At 39.9% G+C, this 20,501-nt stretch overlaps 1 long non-coding RNA gene and 1 pseudogene across 1 annotated transcript in view; both read left to right on the top strand.

Annotated features, from left to right (window-relative positions):
* Positions 1 to 20,501, top strand: part of LOC139360594 (uncharacterized) — a 62,918-nt gene that overhangs the window by 33,159 nt on the left and 9,258 nt on the right. The window lies entirely within an intron of this gene.
* On the top strand, positions 1,584 to 2,471 carry LOC105495906 (calponin-2 pseudogene; annotated as a pseudogene).

Genomic DNA, 20,501 nt, shown 5'->3' on the forward strand with positions numbered 1-20,501 from the left:
AAAAATTAGTTGGGCATGGTGGCATGCTACTCAGGAGGCTGATGCAGGAGAATCACTTGAACCCGGGAGGCAGAGGTTGCAGTGAGTCAAGATCACGCCACTGCACTCCAGCCTGGGCAACAGAGCAAGACCCCGTCTCAAAAAAAAAAAAAGTTCAGTGTAGAGATATATAACATGACAATGACAATAATGTAGCATATACATGTCCAGGAGCTAGGTAAGTCCAGAAAAAGGCACCTCACCCCACTTGGGAGGAGTAGTTCAGGCCAGGGTGTTAAGGATCCAGTAAAGATCTGAACTATAAGCTTCTAGAAGGCAGGTACTGTGTCTTTTTAATCAAATTCATGACTGTTTGCATTCTAGATGCTCATTAAACAGGCATTAAAATACCATAAATCATCAGAGATACAAAAATGTATATCCAAGAAGAAATTGGACATGAATTGACATCTAGTTCTATTCCAAGAAGACAGAAAAAAACATTGCTTATGCTTCATGGCCTCCCTCAAAAGGAGTAGCATGTTGTCCTTGTCCGTTTGTCTTGCTATAAAGGAATACCCTGGGCTGAGTAATTTATAAAGAAAAGAGGTTTATTTGGCTCACAGTTCTGCAGGCTGTACAAGAAGCATGGTGCCAACATCTGTGTCTGGTGAGGGCCTCAGAATTCTTCCACTCATGATGGGAGGAGAAAGGGAGCCAGTGTGTGCAGACCACATGGTGAGAGAGGAAGCAAGAAGAGAAAAAGGGCATGGTGGCTCATGCCTGTAATCCTAGCACTTTGGGAGGCTGAGGCAGGTGAACCATTTGAGTTCAAGAGTTCGAGACCAGCCTGTCCAACATGGTGAAATCCCATATCTACAAAATACAAAAATTAGCCAGGCATGGTGGTGGGTGCCTATAATCCCACCTTCTTGGGAGGCTGAGGCAGGAGAATGGCTTGAACCTGGGAGGCAGAGGTTGCAGTCAGCCAAGATCATGCCACTGCACTCTAGCCTGGGTGACAGAGCAAGACTCTGTCTCAAAAAAAAAAAAAAAAAAAAAAAGAAAAGAAAAAGAAAAAGGAGGAAGTGCCAGGCTCTTTTTAACATCCAGTTCTTGCTGGAACTAGTAGAGTAAGAACTCACTCAATACCTGGAGGACAGTACTAAGACACTGATAGGGGATCCACCTTCCATGACACAAACACCTCCCATTAGGCTCCACCTCCATCATAGGGGATCAAATTTCAACATGAGACTTGGAGGGTCAAATAGCCAAATTATAGCACATGTTAACACTCTTCCTTGAAACTATGTTTTGTCAGTATCTCTGCTAATGTTTCACGGTGGGTATTGCTACAATATGGGGCTCCTTCTACCACAAGAGCTTGACCAATTGAACAAAAATCTGGCCTACTCTAAGAAAATATGTTCGGGCACATTCTGCAGTTTTGATTTTGAGTGTGAGACCATTAATGTTTTGTAACCCAAACAAGGCTTCAGCTAAGAGAATGGTACAAATTAAACAGTGGCAGAGCCCAGAGCATCCCAGCCCCACACCTACCTGGCTGTCCCATCCCATCCTGCCAGTCACTCCTGCCAGCCATGAGCTCCACACAATTCAACAAGGGTCCCTTGTATAGCTCTTGGCCAAGGTCAAGAATGAGCTTCTGTCGAAATACATCCCTCAGAAGGAGGCTGAGCTCCCCAGCTGGATCGAGGGACTCATGGGCTTCTCTATTGGCCCTAACTTCCAGAAGGATCTGAAGGACGGGATTATTTCATGCACACTCATGAACAAGCTCCAACAGGCTCAGTCTCCAAAATCAACCACTCTATGCAGAACTGGCACCAGTTGGAAAACCTCTCCAACTTCCTCAAGACCATAGTTAGCTATGGCATGAACCCTGTGGACCTGTTTAAGGCCAATGACCTATTTGAGAGTGTGAACATGACACATGTGCAGGTGTCTCTTCTAGGCCTGGCGGGGAAGACCAAGACAAAGGGGCTACAGAATGGTGTGGACATTAGCATCAAACACTCAGAGAAGCAGGAGCAGAACTTGTACGATACCACCATGAAGGCTGACCAGTACATCACTGGGCTCCAAACAGGCACAAATAAATGTGCCAGCCAGTCCAGCATGACAGCTTATAGCATGAAGGGGCATCTCTTTGACCCCAAGAACCATATCTGCCCCCCATGGATCAACTGACCATTAGTCTCCAGATGGGTACAAACAAGTATGCCAGCCAGGTGGGCATGACAGCTTCTGGGACCTGGAGGCACATCTATGACAACAAGCTGGGAACCGACAATTGAGACAACTCCATGTCCCTGCAGATGGGCTACACACAGGGTGCCAACCAGAGCAGCCAGGTCTTTGGCCTGGGTCAACAGATATATGATCCCAAGTACACCTGTGAGGCCCAGTGGCTACTTCCCAGGCCCAAGGGAGGCCCCCAAGTATCCCCCCCCAGCAGAAGGAGGTGAGCTACTAAGGCTCCCAACCACACTGTCTCCCCACATCATTGCTCTATCTGGGTTTTTAGGATTTTCTGTGTTTTCATGTGTTTTTTTAACCTGTTCAGTGCTGCTAACTGAGGGTCTGTGGGCAGCTGCATGGGATTAGGCAGCAAGTGTTTTTCCCTCCTGCCTTGGCTCCTTTATAGGACTAAGCCACCAGGGTGGGGAAAGGGGTCAAGACCATATCCAGATGCTTGTGGGGTCGCAGTCCCTGGCAGGGACATCCAGGCTGTGGGCCAAGCTGTGTGGGGGAGAAGACACCTGGGTAGGGAGGGAAACAGGCCCTAAAATGTTTCTGGTTTCCTCTCCCCTTCCCTTTTGTTAGCTGATCAATTTGTGGGTTTCTGTACCCACAGAAGTTTCAGGAAGTTTCATGAAAGAAATTTTTTTTTCCAGGAAATGGGGGAGAAATGGGTCCTCTGTGAGAGGGCCAGGCCATAGTCCTAAAATATTTTAGGCTCGTGAGTGACTGGATTTCCAACCAACAATCGTGACCCTGTTCAGGGGCCTGGTAGGGAAACTGAAGCCCATACAATACAATGGAGTTCTGAGTTGTTGGGGCTAAGCCCCCTCCCCATGCTCAATCCCTTACTGTGGCCCTCGATAGGTTTTAAGGAGCCCCCAGCTCTCCTTTTCCCCTTCCAAGCCTGACCAGCTGTACTGCTCATCTTCCCCTACCACATGCCCCTCCAAGTACTGCACAGGGACCTTCACTTGGGGAATCTACACCATGAAATAATGTGAAACACTGACTATGGACCAAATACAATAAAGACTTCTGCTGTCAGGAAGACAAAAATAAAACAGTGGCTACTCCTTCTATTCTACTATCCTTGCTTCTTGCCTTTTTTGTCTCTGAAGATTAGTATTTTTAACAAGAGGGATTATAATGGAAACCTATGCATGCAGCGATGAAATAGTTGCCAAGTAGAGGAGGCTAGGCATGGTGGCTCATGCCTGTAATGCCAACACTTTGGAAGGCTGAGGTGGAAGGATTGCTTGAGCTCCAGAGTTAGAGATCAGCCTGGGCAACATAGTGAGACCACATATCAACAAAAAATAAATAAAAATAATAGCCAGGCAGGGTAGTACATGCCTGTTGTCTCAGCTACTCAGGAGGCTGTGACAGGAGGATCATTTGAGTCCAGGAATTCAAAGCTGATGTGAGCTGTGATTATGCCATTGCACTCCAGCCTGGGTGACAGAACAACACTATCTCTAAAAGAAAAAGAAAGAGATAGTTGCCAGATAGAAAGAAAGGAAGGCACTTCAAGGCAACCTCACATTATACTGTCTCTGCTTCATTTTCAAACTGAGAGCCTTATAGAAAGCCCATTCCTGAAAGATATTTGGAAACAAATAGCCTTGATTTCCTTTGAATACATTTGTAAATGGTTCTCTCTTGATACTAGGTGCAGGTATCTTATAGAGGGGTGTCAAGATACACTCAATTTACCTCTTTAATGTTCCTCTTCCACCTTGATAGAAGTCATCAACCCACTCTTCGAACCCCTCAGGGAAGAAATGCCACCAGTTGGCAGGTAGGGAAGCAGCGTCACCCCTAACTTAGAGAAGTATCTTCTCTAGCAAAAGCAGGGTGATCTGTACTTCTTTAGCATTTTTCTCTGGAAAGAGCAAGATGTGTTAAAAGCAATAGTTCTTATAGCCACCTGGTGGGAAATACTACCATTTTCATTTCAGTAAAGGTAAACTTTTCAAGACCTTCTCTTACATTAACTGAGAGTTCATATAGCTCAACTTGCTCATTTGGGAAACTGAGGACCAAGGCATAGAATGGTTTTACCTAAATAACCCAGTGAGTAAGTAGCTGATCTGAAACTGGATCTTGGTACTTTTGCCTCCCAGGTCATGGCTCTATGTTAATTGTGCCCTTTGACCTTATCATGCTTAATCTTCAAGTTCATCCTTCTTGACTGCAAAACACTGGAATTTCAGTTTCAATATGGTCAAAGAACATAAGAGACAATTTATAGAAAAATATATTTAAATGGCTCATAAACATATAACAATGCTCAACACTATTTGTAATCAAAAATGCAAATAAAAATAAGTGTTACCATTTTTCATGATTATCAGTAGCCAATATTTTAAAAAATTTACGTGTTGACAAAAACATGTTGAGATAAACACTCTCATGCTATGTCAATAGGAATATAAGTTTGTGCAAACTTTCCAGAAAGTAAATTGGCAGTATGTATCATTAGCCATAAAAACATTCATATTCACTGACACAGTAATTCCACACATTGGACTGTAATCTAGAAAAATAATCAGACATTGTCATACATTTATATTTATTGATCGTGTCAATTTTAACATTGTTTATGATAATGAAAAGCAAACCAATATTGTGGGAATGATGATAGAAATTATGGTACAGTGATACAATGAAATACTTTGTAGCCATTAAAAGCTATGTTTATGATGAATATTTAATACTGTGGAAAAGTTCTCAAGATTGAAAAGAGCACAATAAAAAATTGCGTAAAAGCTGGATCCCACATTTGGCCTCAGTTGCCTCATTTGTCCAGTGAGGAGTTCAAATGGATGGCCTTTAAGGGCCCTTGTGCACTCATTGCCTCCTTATTTGCTTGCCTTATTTATCTCCTTTCTCTCCTGCCACCATCAATATCTTCAAAAACATTCCCAGTGTCTTGGGGAGAGCCAAGGCATAAGAGCAAGTGGGAGGCATCCAGAAGACTTAGCCATGGAGACCAATACTCAGGCCCTAGGCTTGATATAGTATCAGGGCTCAAGGCTCAGGGAAAAGGATAAACTAGCCAAGGAGTGGTCCTCCCAAGAGCTGGAGGATGGAGAGGGCCAGGTCCAAAGACCAAAGCCAGGACTTCCCTCTGTGGGTTAAGGGAGTGAGGAGAGGATTTGGAATTTTGTGGGTTCACAGGGAATAAAACTGAAGGCCACCATTGGGGCTAGGCTTGCAACTAAACCTCAAGAGGAGCGTCAGCTCAAGTACTTCCTTCATGGGGTAGACTGGTGCTGTGTGGGAAGGAAAAGGAGAGATCAGTGGCCCAGGCCTTGGGCAGAAGCTGAGAGCCAGATAGGGCTTAGAGGGAATAATCCCAGGGGGCATCTACGTTTGAATTCCTACAGGGATTCAACAAAAGGAAAAAGAGTCTGCAAGTTAGGTTTTGGGGCTTTAGGCAAGGTACGGGAGATTGAGGGATGTTCTTAAATACACAAACTACTTCTTCTTCTTCTTCTTCTTCTTCTTCTTCTTATTATTATTATTATTATTATTATTGTTATTTGAGACAGAGTCTTGCCCTGTCGCCCAGGCTGGAGTGCAGTGGTGCGATCTTGGCTTACTGCAACTCACTGAACCTCTTGGGTTCAAGCTATTCCCCAGCCTCAGCCTCCTGAGAAACTGGGATTGTAGGTATGTGCCACCACGCCCAGCTAATTTTTTGTATTTTTAGTAGGGAGGGGGTTTGACTGTCTTGGCCAGGCTGGTCTTGAACTCCTGACCTCAAGTGATCCATCAGCCTCGACCTCCCAAAGTGCTGGGATTATAGGTGTGAGCCACCGTGCCTGGCCAGACTTATTGTTATTCAATATGCTTATTTTTTGAACCATCCATGAAAACCCATGCCAAGAGAGATGTGTTCTACTCTTGAAATGTGGAAATCACTGCTGACACATGAAGTTACCAATGATACATGTATGCATAGAAGCTTTTTTCATAAGAGCCAAAGACTACAAATGATCCAATGTAGTTTAATAGGTAGATAGTTAAACTGTGGAACATGCATACCATGGAATATTACTTAGCAATAAAAAAGAAGGAATTATTGATGGATGCAACAAACTTGGTGAATCTCCAAAAAATTCTGAGTGAAAACAATGCCAATTACAAAATTTTTCATGTTGTATGATTCCATTTGTATAACATTCGTGAAATGGCAAAGCTATAGAAATGGTGATTGTCAGGGGTTCAGGATGGGGTGGGGGGTGGCATAAGAAGTGGAAGGCAACAATAGGAATTATTGTGGTGATGCAGCTGTTCTGTATCTTTACCTTTTCAATGTCAATGTCCTGGTTGTGATATATACCATAGTTCCGCAAGATGTTTCTATTGAGAAAAATTGAGTAAAGGGTACAAGGAAGCTTTCTGTATTATTTCTTACAGCTGCATGTGAATCTACAATTATCTCAAAATAAAAAGTTTAGTTTAAAAAGTTATACTGCTTAGTTCCAGTTATATTTAAGTTCAAAAATAGACAAAACTTATTTGTGATGTTAGGAGTCATGGCAGTGGTCATCTTTGAGGAAGAAACTGGGTCAGTGGTAGGAAACAAAACTAAATGGTGTTTTGGCTGGTCCAAGTGTTACAGAAAAGGGGTCCTGATCCAGACCCCAAGAGAGTGTTCTTGGGTCTTGCACAAGAATTTAGGGAGTCCGTAGTGCAAAGCGAAAGCAAGTTTATTAAGAAAGTAAAGAAATAAAAGAATGGCTATTCCATGGACAGAGCAGCCCTGAGGGCTGCTGGTTGCCCATTTTTATGGTTATTTCTTGATGATATGCTAAACAAGGGGTAGATTATTCATACCTCCCATTTTCATACCGTATAGGGTAACTTCCTGATGTTGCCCTGCATTTGTAAACTATCATGACGCTGGTGGGACTGTAGCAGTGAGGACGACTAGAGGTCACTGTTGTCACCATTTTGGTTTTGGTGGGTTTTGGCTGGCTCCTTTACTGCAACCTGTTTTATCAGCAAGGTCTTTATGATCTGTATTTTGTGCTGACCACCTATCTCATCCTGTGACTTAGAATGGCTTAACCATCTGTGAATGCAGCCTAGTAGGTTTCAGCCTCATTTTACCCAGCTTCTATTTAAGATAGAATTGCTCTGATTCACACGCCTCTGACACAAGTGCAGTGGTGTTTACAACTAATTGGTCATAAGTACTTACAGACTTCTTTGCTCCTTCTTCACTCCAACTGTTTCACGTGACTAGCCTAAAAAAATTAAAAATTAAAAGTTAAAATAAATGGTGCTCCTGGGGTGATAGTTAAGCTTCTATTTTTCATCATAAGTGCAGGGTATACATGATCACTTTCTGATACTTTTTTTGAGTTGTATCTTATGACTTGTGCACTCTTCCTCTAACTGTGTTACAGTTGAATACATTTAAGTATCATATATTATACAGAAGCAAGAAATATCCAAATCGATAAATCATATACTGTGAAAGGAAAATAAAAACATGGGACCCCAACTGACTATGCCAAAAGAAAAAAAATTAAGCTGAAAGCTGAGTCATGCAAGAAGCTGCCTTTCCTTTTCTTCCTCAGCAGATAGCTACAGATAAAAGTTTAACTATCCCCACAGGTAATTACTGTAGGTTCATCTTGACTTAAGTAAGTGCCGATTTACTGAGTGAGTGATGCATACATAATTGACTATTTTTCTACTTGCTTCTTTTACTCTTGAAACATGTGCATTCAGCAATGTGACAACATCATCCCTCTTTCCCCTCCAGTCTGCTTTTCCCCTTTAAATAGTGAAACCCTCAAAATTATCTTTAGAGAAAGGCACAGACCTGTCTTTTGGGTGTGTCTTTAACCTTGGCAGCATAAACTTCTAAGCTGATAGAGACTTGTCTGAGATACCTTCTCGTTTACAAATTGGTGACTAATGGATGGGATTGTCAGTGGGGGTAGCCCTGGCCTTTGATAAATCTATGAGTGCTTGGTACCAACCTGGGCTAGCTTTATTGCTCAAACTGTTAGTAGCGGCAAATCTGATGGGTCTGCAGCAAATTTGATTCTTGCCTCCTCAGAGGAAAGAATTTGGCCGAGGGGCATAAGGCAGAGTGAGAGATTGAGGCAAGTACTGGGGCAGGAGTGAATGTTTATTAAAAAGTTTTAGAGCAGGAGTGAAAGGAAGTATACTTGGAAGAGGGCCAAGCAGGTGACTTAAGAGATCCAAGTGCCCCATCCCATCCTTGAGTTCAGGTTTTTATACATTCGTATGGTTGTAAGATTTCATTTCTTCTCCCTTTATTATTATTTTTTTGTGTGGAGGGGGTGGGGCAGGCTGTCCGCATGGGCAGTGACCTGCCAGCACTTGGAAGGGGTCGTGTGCACAGTGTGTTTACTGAAGTTATGCACATGCTCACTTGAGGCATTTTTCCATTACCAGTCGAGTGTTCCTAGAGGAAGGTCATCTACCAGTTAAACCCTGCAATTTTGCCTTTTATTGCACTTGCTTGAGCCTGCTCACCAACTCCTGAGATCTTATTGGGAAGCTACTGATCACCAGTTGCAGGTGTTCCTATCCATTGGGAGACTGCCTTTCCCTGGTCCCAGCTGTGACCAAATATTATTTTAGAGCGACAGTTTAACAATTGCCTGACCTTCATCTGGTGGTTGTCCAACATTCCTGGGGTGGGGGCTCTCCTGCCCTGCTTATGTCTGCTTAGCTACCTACTCTAACAAAACCAACAGGATACTTTGCTGGGGACCAGGAGCTCCCCTTCCAGAGAATCTTTCATCTCCCAAAATTTGGTCGAGATATAAAGTTTATTTTGCTATACAACTCCTTTTCTACAGATTTATTTGCTTCCAACAAGGAAAGCAAGTTTTCCTGCTTCCATGACAATGGAAGGCAGGTAACTTCCTTCTACAATTTCAGCTTGCTTCCAATGGGGAAGTCCAGTTTAAGATTTTTTTCTCCTTCTGGGATGGTAGAGAGCAATCTTCAACTTGGACCCCATTTCTAGGTAAGTAGTTGAGTTCGGATTTTGGCTTGGAAATTCTCCTTAATGACTAAAAGTTAAGATAACAGCCAGCTGGTCTTAATTTCTCCTTACAGTTAGAGTGCTCGGTAATTATGTAAACTGTGTGACCGTTTGTTTGCTTTGTTTAACTATTTTTTGCTAATTTGTTTGTTTTCTGTTTTGTTGTTATTTCAGTCTTTTTTCCATTGGGTTTGACCAAATCTACCCGACTTGGTCAAATCCAAAGGAAAATTGCAAATCATGGGGAACAAGCCCTCTGAATTGACTGAATTCCTGCAGCTGAAAAGAAAAAGAAGATTTTTACTATCTAACATGCTTTATTTGCATAACAAGGTCATCTTTGGTAGCCAAGCCAAACTGAAAGAGCAATGGCTGAAGTTCACTAGCTAAGATTCTGCCCTTTTTTCACCATGACAGCCTGGGTTGGCCTCCTAAATCAAGTCCTTTCTGGTTTGATATTTCTGTTACTTTTGAAATATCACCAGTTTGTCTCAGTTAAAATATGGTAATGAGATTTAAAAGGATTTTTTAAAGCATGTAGTGGTTAAGAGTCAGTTTAGTTAAAAGCTAATATCCAAGATATATATGTGTATAAAAGGCCTTTTATGCCTTATTTTTATCCTAGGATCTTGTTTTATAAAAAGTTTTTGTCAGGCCTCTGAGCCCAAGCCAAGCCATCTCATCCCCTGTGACTTGCATGTATATGCCCAGATGGCCTGAAGTAACTGAAGAATCACAAAAGAAGTGCAGATGCCCTGCCCCACCTTAACTGATGACATTCCACCACAAAAAGAAGTGAAAATGGCCGGTCCTTGCCTTAAGCGATGACATTACCTTGTGAAATTCCTTTTCCTGGCTCATCCTGACTCAAAAAGCTCCACCACTGAGCACCTTGTGACCCCCACTCCTGCCCGCCAGAGAACAACCCCCCTTTGACTGTAATTTTCCTTTACCTACCCAAATCCTATAAAATGGCCCCACCCTTATCTCCCTTCGCTGACTTTCTTTTCGGACTCAGTCCACCTGCACCCAGGTGATTAAAAAGCTTTATTGCTCACACAAAGCCTGTTTGGTGGTCTCTTCACACGGACGCGCATGGCAGTTTTTCTTTTCTTTTCAGTGGACTGAATTATGTTTTTCCATTTACTTCTGCCTCTCTCTCCTTACTCTTGCCGCCCTCTGCTGCATTAAGGATCTAAAATAATTTCTAACAGCCTGCGATTCCCTAAAAAAACCCAGAAGGTGCCAAACTCCTTTTTGGGGAGAAACATCTGTTTTCTCTATGGAACCTCAAGAATGTAAACAGACCAGTTTCTCTCATATCTTAAACTGCTTGCTTTTGTATTGTGTTACGTAATTTTTTTGAGTAAAGTAGTTATTACAACAGGGGCTACTCTTGGAAGTTTAAGATAAGAAAGGGTGTGGTTTAGACACTTAGAGAAATGTCTTTATAACAAAGTGCATTGTAAAAGCATTATGTGACCCAGTCCCATGATATTTTTGGAGACCCAGGAGTTCAGAGATTCAGTTAAAAGACAGAAACTAAAATTAAAAACTACCTGTCTAAATAAACTTGGTCTCCTTATACAATGCTATGGTAGATTTCTATAATTTTATGTTTGACTTGGCATCCATTTTTAATCTCCCTCCAGCACACCAGACTATGTGTGTGTGTGGCTGGAGAGGAGACTTGAGATGTAAATTTCACTATCTGATTTTCACCTAAGAGTTGTTCCTTTAGTACGCAAATTTAGAGTTATCTAGCTGACAATTACCTAGGGTAATGAAACAGGTTATCAACAAATTGGAAGTCTAAAATAGAAGAAAAAATAAGAGGTCTTATGAATCTATAAAATCTACATGAAATCTACATAAAATCTATCTGCATGTCTAATACATCTATTTCATGTATATAATGTATCAGTACCAAAAAAGTATAAAAGAGCTTTAAAGAAAAAAACTGAAACAAATAATTTATCAGGAAAATAGAAACTTTAAGTCCAAATGCTTTTTAAAGTTCATGTGACTTAAATAAGTCCTTAATAAGTAAGATGGTTTTAACATTATTGGTAAAATAAAATTAGAAATGTCCTCAGAATTGTCAACGTACATTATTATTTAGATTTATTGGTCAAGCAGTCTAATATTTAATCTCTGCTAGATAGTATAAGGTGTCAAAACTTGGCATGAGGGTTATAAAGCTTGCAGCCCAAAAGAGAATTATCTTTGTTTGTGTAATTTTTTATTAAGGCGTTTAATATTATTTAGTTTAATGAAAATAGCTGAATCCAGAGTTATTGGCAAAAGAACCCATTTATTTAACCTTAAGGTTCTTACTTAGGTAAATGCCTGAAATTCACAAGCTATAAAAATGGTTAACAGGGAAATAACTTTAAATGATAACTCATAAGTAATCTAGGTAAACTATTTTTAAAAAGATAATTAGATAAATGTAATGGAACACATGCTTTAGATAAATTTGTCATATAATTAAGAATCTAAAGTTATATTACACTAAAGAAGATATACTCATTAAATGTCTGAGTCATTTCCAATTTTTTTTTAATTATAGGAAAATATTTTTCTTAAAAGTGTTCTTATTTAAAGAAAAATAATTTTTGTCTAAATTCAAAAGTTATTTGTGAAACAGGGCAAAAGGAACCAGTAAATAGGAGAGATATAAAGAAAGTTACAGATCTAAAGCAGTATTTTTGGTAAGAAAGATTAAAAGGAAAATAATTTCATATGAAAAAGAATCTTATATCAGAAATTTTTGTCCTAAAATAAAATGACTGGTTATTTAAGGAAGAGGGATATCTAGGATAAAACAGGAAGTCCAAGCATGTCACAAGTGTTTTGTGTAAGTCATAATAAGATTTGTAAAAAGAATTCATGAGGAAAAAAATCTTTGTCATCAATTTGCCTATAATTAAAAGGAAATTCTTCATAATAGTCTTTCTAGAGATTGGGCTTTGATATGAAAAAAACACTAATACACTAAAGAATTGGTTAGAACAACAATATTTTATGGTACCAAATTAATAATAATACAAGAGATTTTAATTTTTTTAACTCAAAAATTGAACCTTTATTGCATCTCACTAGTTTCAGCTTTCTTTCCCCTTTGAGAAAGTCTGAGATAACAACTCTCTCTGTAAACTTTTTAGTCAGCTCCTGTAACTTCTTTGCTCAGGTTCTAACTATTGTTTTGGCCCGATGCTAACAGTGTTTCATCTTAAAGGTCTAAAGGAGATGCTTTCTTCCAATATAGCATTCTGTACTCTTGGCTTTAAATTGTCCTATGAAACCAAAATTTTCACTTATGACCCAGGACACCCTCATCCTATGTCTAATGATAAAAAGAAAAAACAGCCACATTAAATTTAAAGGAGTTTAACTGAGCAATGAACAATTCATGAATCAGGCAGCCTTCCAAGACAGAATAGGCTCAGAGACTCCAGTGCAGCCACATGGTGGAAGAAGACTTATGGACAAAAAAGGAAAGTGACCCACAGAAAATGGAAGTGAGGCACAGAAACAACTGGATTGGCCACAGTTCGACATTTGCCTTATTTGAAAATAGTTTGAACAGTTGGCTAAATTTGACTGGCCAAAACTCAGTGATTGGCACAAGCGTAGGCTATGGTCTGTTTACACGTTCATTTGTTATAGTTTGCAACGTACAGAGAAAACTTTAGGCTGAGCTTAAAATATGTAAGGAGGCAGCTTTAGGCTAAACTTGATTTAACATTTTTCCTCTTTTGGTCATCTTCTCACTTTTGAGATTGACCAAAACTTTAGTCATTGATATCACTATCACCATCATAAATGTACTTATTTGGTCTTAAAACACACTGGTAAACAGTAGAACAGTGGGATTTGCAAGGTGGGAACAAGGACTTCGGGTATTTTTTTTTTTTCAGGCTTAGAATGGCAAGTACCTCCATATGCTAGAATGTCCTGTTTACAGGAGAAAAAAAAAAACAAAACCTGATCTGTTCTAGGATCTGTGTTTCTCTTTAGAGTCTTACTTTACATGACATTTAGCATGAGAGACTCCATTTTAGACTGGTCTGGTCTGTTGGGAGCTAGTGCATGAGCTCAGTCCAAAACAATGGTCTCCCTTAATTTTGTTTAAAAATTCCCTCTTCTTGGTCATGTTCTCACTTAGATGAGAGTGTGACCAAAACTTAAGGCCTTAGTACCACTCTCAGTTACCAGTTACCATCATTTTGGATTTCCAGTCTCAGCATGTCATTTATAGGTTACAGTGCCCTCGTGGTCACACATTTCTTTCAGCTCTTGTCATTCCAGCTGAAGAGAGATCATTTGACATTCTAGAGATGGCTGCATGCAAACATCTAAAACTTTTGAGAGAATGCAGTGCACCAGTGAGACTGCTATTATGACTGTCAGGAGGATAATACCAAGAGTTTAGGGTGTGCTCTTTACCCAGGGTCTCCATAAACCAAACAACCTAAAATTAAATAGATCCGAGAATGAACTAAGGAGTCAACTCACTTAACTAAGCAGTCTTTTCGTTAATCCCCTGCAACTGAATCTCTATAATACCAATGTTTTCTCTGTAGGCCATAAGTGCCAGCAGCTGTACAGATACTTCTGTTTAGCCAGTAAGTAATCTAGAGCAATTCTATTATCTAGCATAACTTTCACAAGAGAATGTAAAGTCTGCTGTGTAACCATGGTCTTTACCATAGAATCTGCTATAGAGCCTATCATGAGGGATACATTTTTAATCATTGCCTCTTTTACTCCAAACCATGGTATAAAGGACCTAACAAATGATGCCCTTCTAGAGTATTGAAGGTTTCCTGGCAATGCTCTCTTCAACCCATGATGTGGGTTAAGACGAGTGAACCAATGTTCTGTTTCTGACTGATTATGAGGCAACATATGTACCATTAAAATTTCTTACCCACATTGGGCCTTCATCTTCCATCTATTAAGGTCTAAATTTATCCATGTATAAGACTGGCTGCAAAATCCTTCACAAATAAAAGTATAGTCCATAAATGCACACGACAGACCCCTTTTCACTTCTATTGTTCATAGAGACTTATTAAGCAAGGGAAAAAGTATTCAAAGGTAAGAGTCTCATAATAGTAGAGAAGTTGTTATCTGGGATCTTGGGAAAAGGAGTTCACATCAAGGATGCCATCTTCTGGGGAGAAACCACCTTGGTTAGTTTTACCTTAAGGGTTCCAATGGATGTGAAGTTCCAAGAGTGTGGAGGGAACCTTCTCAGTTGTGAGAGTATGAATCCAAAGTTCAAGGTACCAAAGTTTTGCTGTAGTGTGGATGGCAAGGGCAGTCTTTCTCTGATGTTCTCAGAAGATCCAGTCTTCTGGTTCTAGACTGTGAAAGGGTTGATGGTCCTCCATCAGTGAACCATAAAAAGCTTTCTTTACCTGGTGAAAATACACTGTGGCATAATAATCTACTGTTATAACATCAGACCTCTTGCATTAAACAACTAGAAAACATGCATTGAAAATGACAATTGAATGAAATCCCTCTGTAAATGTTTAAATGGCCCATCAGGTTGCTGAATCTATCTGAAGCTTTGATCCTCTTTCCAGGAATATGGGTTTGACAAACCAAACATTTAGTTTATAGTCATAAACTATTTTAGCAATATAGAAGTCACCACATCAATATATATTTAATTTGGATCATTTTATCTTTTTCATGATGAGTCATGAAGTGCAGAACTTTCAGTAACAAAAGCTTTAAGGACCCTGGAAGGACAATGTAACTGTCATGGTTCTCCATGAGTTCATGCTTACCACTGGACTTATGTCCTCTTGAATACCAGTTGTTTTTCCAATTTAGGTGCATGGCACTGATAACTGATGGGTTGTCACAGGTAATTTGACTTAGACCAAGGAGTTCAATCAAATTGTATATCTAAACAATTTTGTTTTTTTTGAGACGGAGTCTCACGCAGTGGCACGATCTCGGCTCACTGCAAGCTCCGCCTCCCGGGTTCACACCATTCTCCTGCCTCAGCCTCCTGAGTAGCTGGGACTACAGGCACTCGCCACCACGCCCGGCTGATTTTTTTTTTTTTTGGTATTATTAGTAGAGACGGGGTTTCACCGTGTTAGCCAGGATGGTCTCGATCTCCTGACCTCATGATCTGCCCGCCTCGACCTCCCAAAGTGCTGGGATTGCAGGCGTGAGCCACCGTGCCTGGCTATCTAAACAATTTTAATACTGGCTGATTTAGCATGAAAATCTGGCAAAGTATTTTCTTGGTATGCAATTAATTTTTGTTTTACTTCGGTTAGCAGTTGTATAAACCAGTCAGTCTTTTCATTAAAGTCCCAGGAATTTTTTTTTTTTTTTTTTAATTTAGTTTTAAAATTTTAAACTTCTTTTTTTTAAATTATACTTTAAGTTCTAGGGTACATGTGCACAATGTGCAGGTTTGTTACATATGTATACATGTGCCATGTTGGTGTACTGCACCCATTAACTCGTCATTTACATTAGGTATATCTCCTAATGCTATCCCTCCCCATCCCCCAACCCCACGACAGGCCCCGGTGTGTGATGTTCCCCTTCCTGTACCCAAGTGTTCTCATTGTTCAATTCCCACCTATGAGTGAGAACATGTGGTATTTGGTTTTCTGTACTTGCGATAGTTAGCTCAGAATGATGTTTTCCAGCTTCATCCATGTCCCTACAAAGGACATGAACTCATCTTTTTTTATGGCTGCATAGTATTCCATGGTGTATATGTACCACATTTTCTTAATCCAGTCTATCACTGATGGACATTTGGGTTGGTTCCAAGTCTTTGCTATTGTGCATAAAACATACGTGTTGCATGTGTCTTTATAGCAGCATGATTTATAATCCTTTAGGTATATACCCAGTAATGGGATGGCTGGGTGAAATGGTATTTCTAGTTCTAGATCCTTGAGGAATCACCACACTGTCTTCCACAATGGTTGAACTAGTTTACAGTCCCACCAACAGTGTAAAAATGTTCCTATTATCCTCTCCAGCACCTGTTGTTTCCTGACTTTTTAATGATCACCATTCTAACTGGTGTGAGATGGTATCTCATTGTGGTTTTGATTTGCATTTCTCTGATGGTCAGTGATGATGAGCTTTTTCATGTGTTTGTTGCCTGCATAAATGTCTTCTTTTGAGAAGTGTCTGTTCATATCCTTTGCCCACTTTTTGATGGGGTTGTTTGATTTTTTCTTGTAAATTTGTTTACGTTCTTTGTAGATTCTGGATATTAGCCCTTTGACAGATGAGTAGATTGTAAAAAATTTTCTCCCATTCTGTAGGTTGTCTGTTTACTCTGATGGTAGTTTCTTTTGCTGTGCAGAAGCTCCTTAGTTTAATTAGATGCCATTTGTCTATTTTGGCTTTTGTTGTCATTGCTTTTGCTGTTTTAGTCATGAAGACCTTGCCCATGCCTATGTCCTGAATGGTATTGCCTAGGTTTTCTTCCAGGGTTTTTATGGTTTTAGGTCTAACATTTAAGTCTTTAATCCATCTAGAATTAATTTTTGTATAAGGTATAAGGAAGGGATCCAGTTTCAGCTTTCTACATATGGCTAGCCAATTTTCCCAGCACCATTTCTTAAATAGGGAATCCTTTCCCCATTTCTTGTTTTTGTCAGGTTTGTCAAAGATCAGATGGTTGTAGATGTGTGGTACTATTTCTGAGGGCTCTGTTCTGTACCATTGGTCTATATCTCTGTTTTCATACCAGTACCATGCTGTTTTGGTTACTGTAGCCTTGTAGTATAGTTTGAAGTCAGGTAGTGTGATGCCTCCAGCTTTGTTCTTTTGGCTTTGGATTTTCTTGGCAAAGTGGGCTCATTTTTGGTTCCATATGAACTTTAAAGTAGTTTTTTCCAATTCTGTGAAGAAAGTCATGGGTAGCTTGATGGGGATGACATTGATTCTATAAATTGCCTTGGCCATTTTCACGATGTTGATTCTTCCTATCCATGAACATGGAATGTTCTTCCATTTGTTTGTGTCCTCTTTTATTTTGTTGAGCAGTGGTTTGTAGTTCTCCTCGAAGAGGTCCTTCACATCCCTTGTAAGTTGGATTCCTAGGTATTTTATTCTCTTTGAAGCAATTGTGAATGGGAGTTCACTCATGATTTGGTTCTCTGTTTGTCTATTATTGGTGTATAGGAATGCTTGCAATTTTTGCACCTTGATTTTGTATCCTGAGACTTTGCTGAAGTTGCTTATCAGCTTAAGGAGATTTGGGGCTGAGACGATGGGGTTTTCTAAATATACAATCATGTCATCTGCAAACAGGGACAATTTGACTTCCTCTTTTCCTAACTGAATGCTCTTTATTTCTTTCTCCTGCCTGATTGCACTGGCCAGAAATTCCAACACTATGTTGAATAGGAGTGGTGAGAGAGGGCATTCCTGTGTTGTGCCAGTTTTCAAAGGAAATGCTTCCAGTTTTTGCCCATTCAGTATGATATTGGCTGTGGGTTTGTCATAAATAGTTCTTATTATTTTGAGATACATCCCATCAATACCTAGTTTATTGAGAGTTTTTAGCATGAAGGGCTGTTGAATTTTGTTGAAGGCCTTTTCTGCATCTATTGAGATAATCATGTGGTTTTTGTCTTTGATTCTGTTTATATGATGTATTATGTTTGTTGATTTGTGTATGTTGAACCAGCCTTGCATCCCAGGGATGAAGCCAACTTGATCGTGGTGAATAAGCTTTTTGATGTGCTGCTGGATTCGGTTTGCCAGTATTTTATTGAGGATTTTTGCATCAATGTTCATCAGGGATATTGGTCTGAAATTCTCTTTTTTTGTTGTGTCTCTGCCAGGCTTTGGTATAAGGAAGATGCTGGCCTCATAAAATGAGTTACGGAGTATTCCCTCTTTTTCCATTGATCAGATTAGTTTCAGAAGGAATGGTACCAGCTCCTCCTTGTACCTCTAGTAGAATTCAGCTGTGAATCCATCTGGTCCTGGACTTTTTTGGTTGGTAGGCTATTAATTATTGCCTCAATTTCAGAGCCTGTTATTGGTCTATTCAGGGATTCAACTTCTTCCTGGTTTAGTCTCGGGAAGATGTATGTGTCCAGGAATTTATCCATTTCTTCTAGATTTCCTAGTTTGTTTGCATAGAGGTGTTTATTAGTATTCTCTGATGGTAGTTTGTATTTATGTGGGATCAGTGGTGATATCCTCTTTATCATTTTTTATTGAGTCTATTTGATTCTTCTTTCTTTTCTTCTTTATTAGTCTTGCTAGCAGTCTATCAATTTTGTTGATCTTTTCAAAAAACCAGCTCCTGGATTCATTGATTTTTTGGAGGTTTTTTTGTGTCTCTGTCTCCTTCAGTTCTGCTCAGATCTCAGTTATTTCTTGCCTTCTGCTAGCTTTTGAATGTGTTTGCTCTTGCTTCTCTAGTTCTTTTAATTGTGATGTTAGGGTATCAATTTGAGATCTTTCCTGCTTTCTCTTGTGGGCATTTAGTGCTATAAATTTCCCTCTACACATTACTTCAAATGTGTCCCAGAGGTACTGGTATGTTATGTCTTTGTTTTCATTGGTTTCAAAGAACATGTTTATTTCTGCCTTCAGTTCGTTATGTACCCAGTAGTCATTCAGGAGCAGGTTGTTCAGTTTCCATGTATTTGAGCGGTTTTGAGTGAGTTTCTTAATCCTGAGTTCTAGTTTGATTGCACTGTGGTCTGAGAGACAGTTTGTTATAATTTCTATTATTTTACATTTGCTGAGGAGTGCTTTACTTCCAATTATGTGGTCAATTTTGGAATAAGTGTGATGTGGTGCTGAGAAGAATGCATATTCTGTTGATTTGGGGTGGAGAGTTCTGTAGAAGTTTATTAGGTCCACTTGATGCAGAACTGATTTCAATTCCTGGATATCCTTGCTAACTTTCTGTCTCGTTGATCTGTCTAATGTTGACAGTGGGGTGTTAAAGTCTCCCATTATTATTGTGTGGGAGTCTAAGTCTCTTTGTAGGTCTCTAAGGACTTGCTTTACGAATCTGGGCACTCCTGTATTGGGTGCATATATATTTAGGATAGTTAGCTCTTCTTGTTGAATTGATCCCTTTAGCATTATATAATGGCCTTCTTTGTCTCTTTTGATCTTTGTTGGTTTAAAGTCTGTTTTATCGGAGACTAGGATTGCAACCCCTGCTTGCTTTTGTTTCCCATGTACTTGGTAGATCTTCCTCCATCCCTTTAGTTTGAGCCTATGTGTGTCTCTGCATGTGGGATGGGTCTCCTGAATACAGCACACTGATGGGTCTTGACTCTATCCAATTTGCCAGTCTGTGTCATTTAATTGGGGCATTTAACCCATTTACATTTAAGGTTAATATTGTTATGTGTGGATTTGATCCTATCATTATGACGTTAGCTGGTTATTTTGCTCATTAGTTGATGAAGTTTCTTCCTAGCATCGATGGTCTTTACAATTTGGCATGTGTTTGTAGTGTTTGGTACCGGTTGCTACTTTCTATGTTTAGTGTTTCCTTCAGGAGCTCTTGTAAGGCAGGCCTGGTGGTGACAAAATCTCTCAGCATTTGCTTATCTGTAAAGGATTTTATTTCTCCTTTACTTATGAGGCATAGTTTGGCTGGATAGGAAATTCTGGGTTGAAAATTCTTTTCTTTAAGCATGTTGAATATTGGCCCCCACTCTCTTCTGGCTTGTAGAGTTTCTGCAGAGAGATCCGCTGTTAGTCTGATGGGCTTCCCTTTGTGGGTAACCTGATCTTTTTCTCTGGCTGCCCTTAACATTTTTTCCTTCATTTCAACTTTGGTGAATCTGACAATTATGTGTCTTGGAGTTGCTCTTCTTGAGGAGTATCTTTGTGGCATTCTCTGTATTTCCTGAATTTGAATGTTGGACTGCCTTGCTAGGTTGGGGAAGTTCTCCTGGATAATAACCTGAAGAGTGTTTTCCAACTTGGTTCCATTCTCCCCATCACTTTATACCAATCAGATGTGGATTTGGTCTTTTCCCATAGTCCCATATTTCTTGGAGGCTTTGTTCATTTCTTTTCACTCTTTTTTCTCTAAACTTCTCTTCTCACTTCATTTCATTAATTTGATCTTCAATCACTGATACCCTTTCTTCCACTTGATTGAATCGGCTACTGAAGCTTATGCATGCATCACGTAGTTCTCATAGTTCTCGAGCCATGG

The sequence above is a fragment of the Macaca nemestrina genome, chromosome X, assembly GCF_043159975.1.
Source record: "Macaca nemestrina isolate mMacNem1 chromosome X, mMacNem.hap1, whole genome shotgun sequence".
Lineage (NCBI taxonomy): Eukaryota > Metazoa > Chordata > Mammalia > Primates > Cercopithecidae > Macaca > Macaca nemestrina.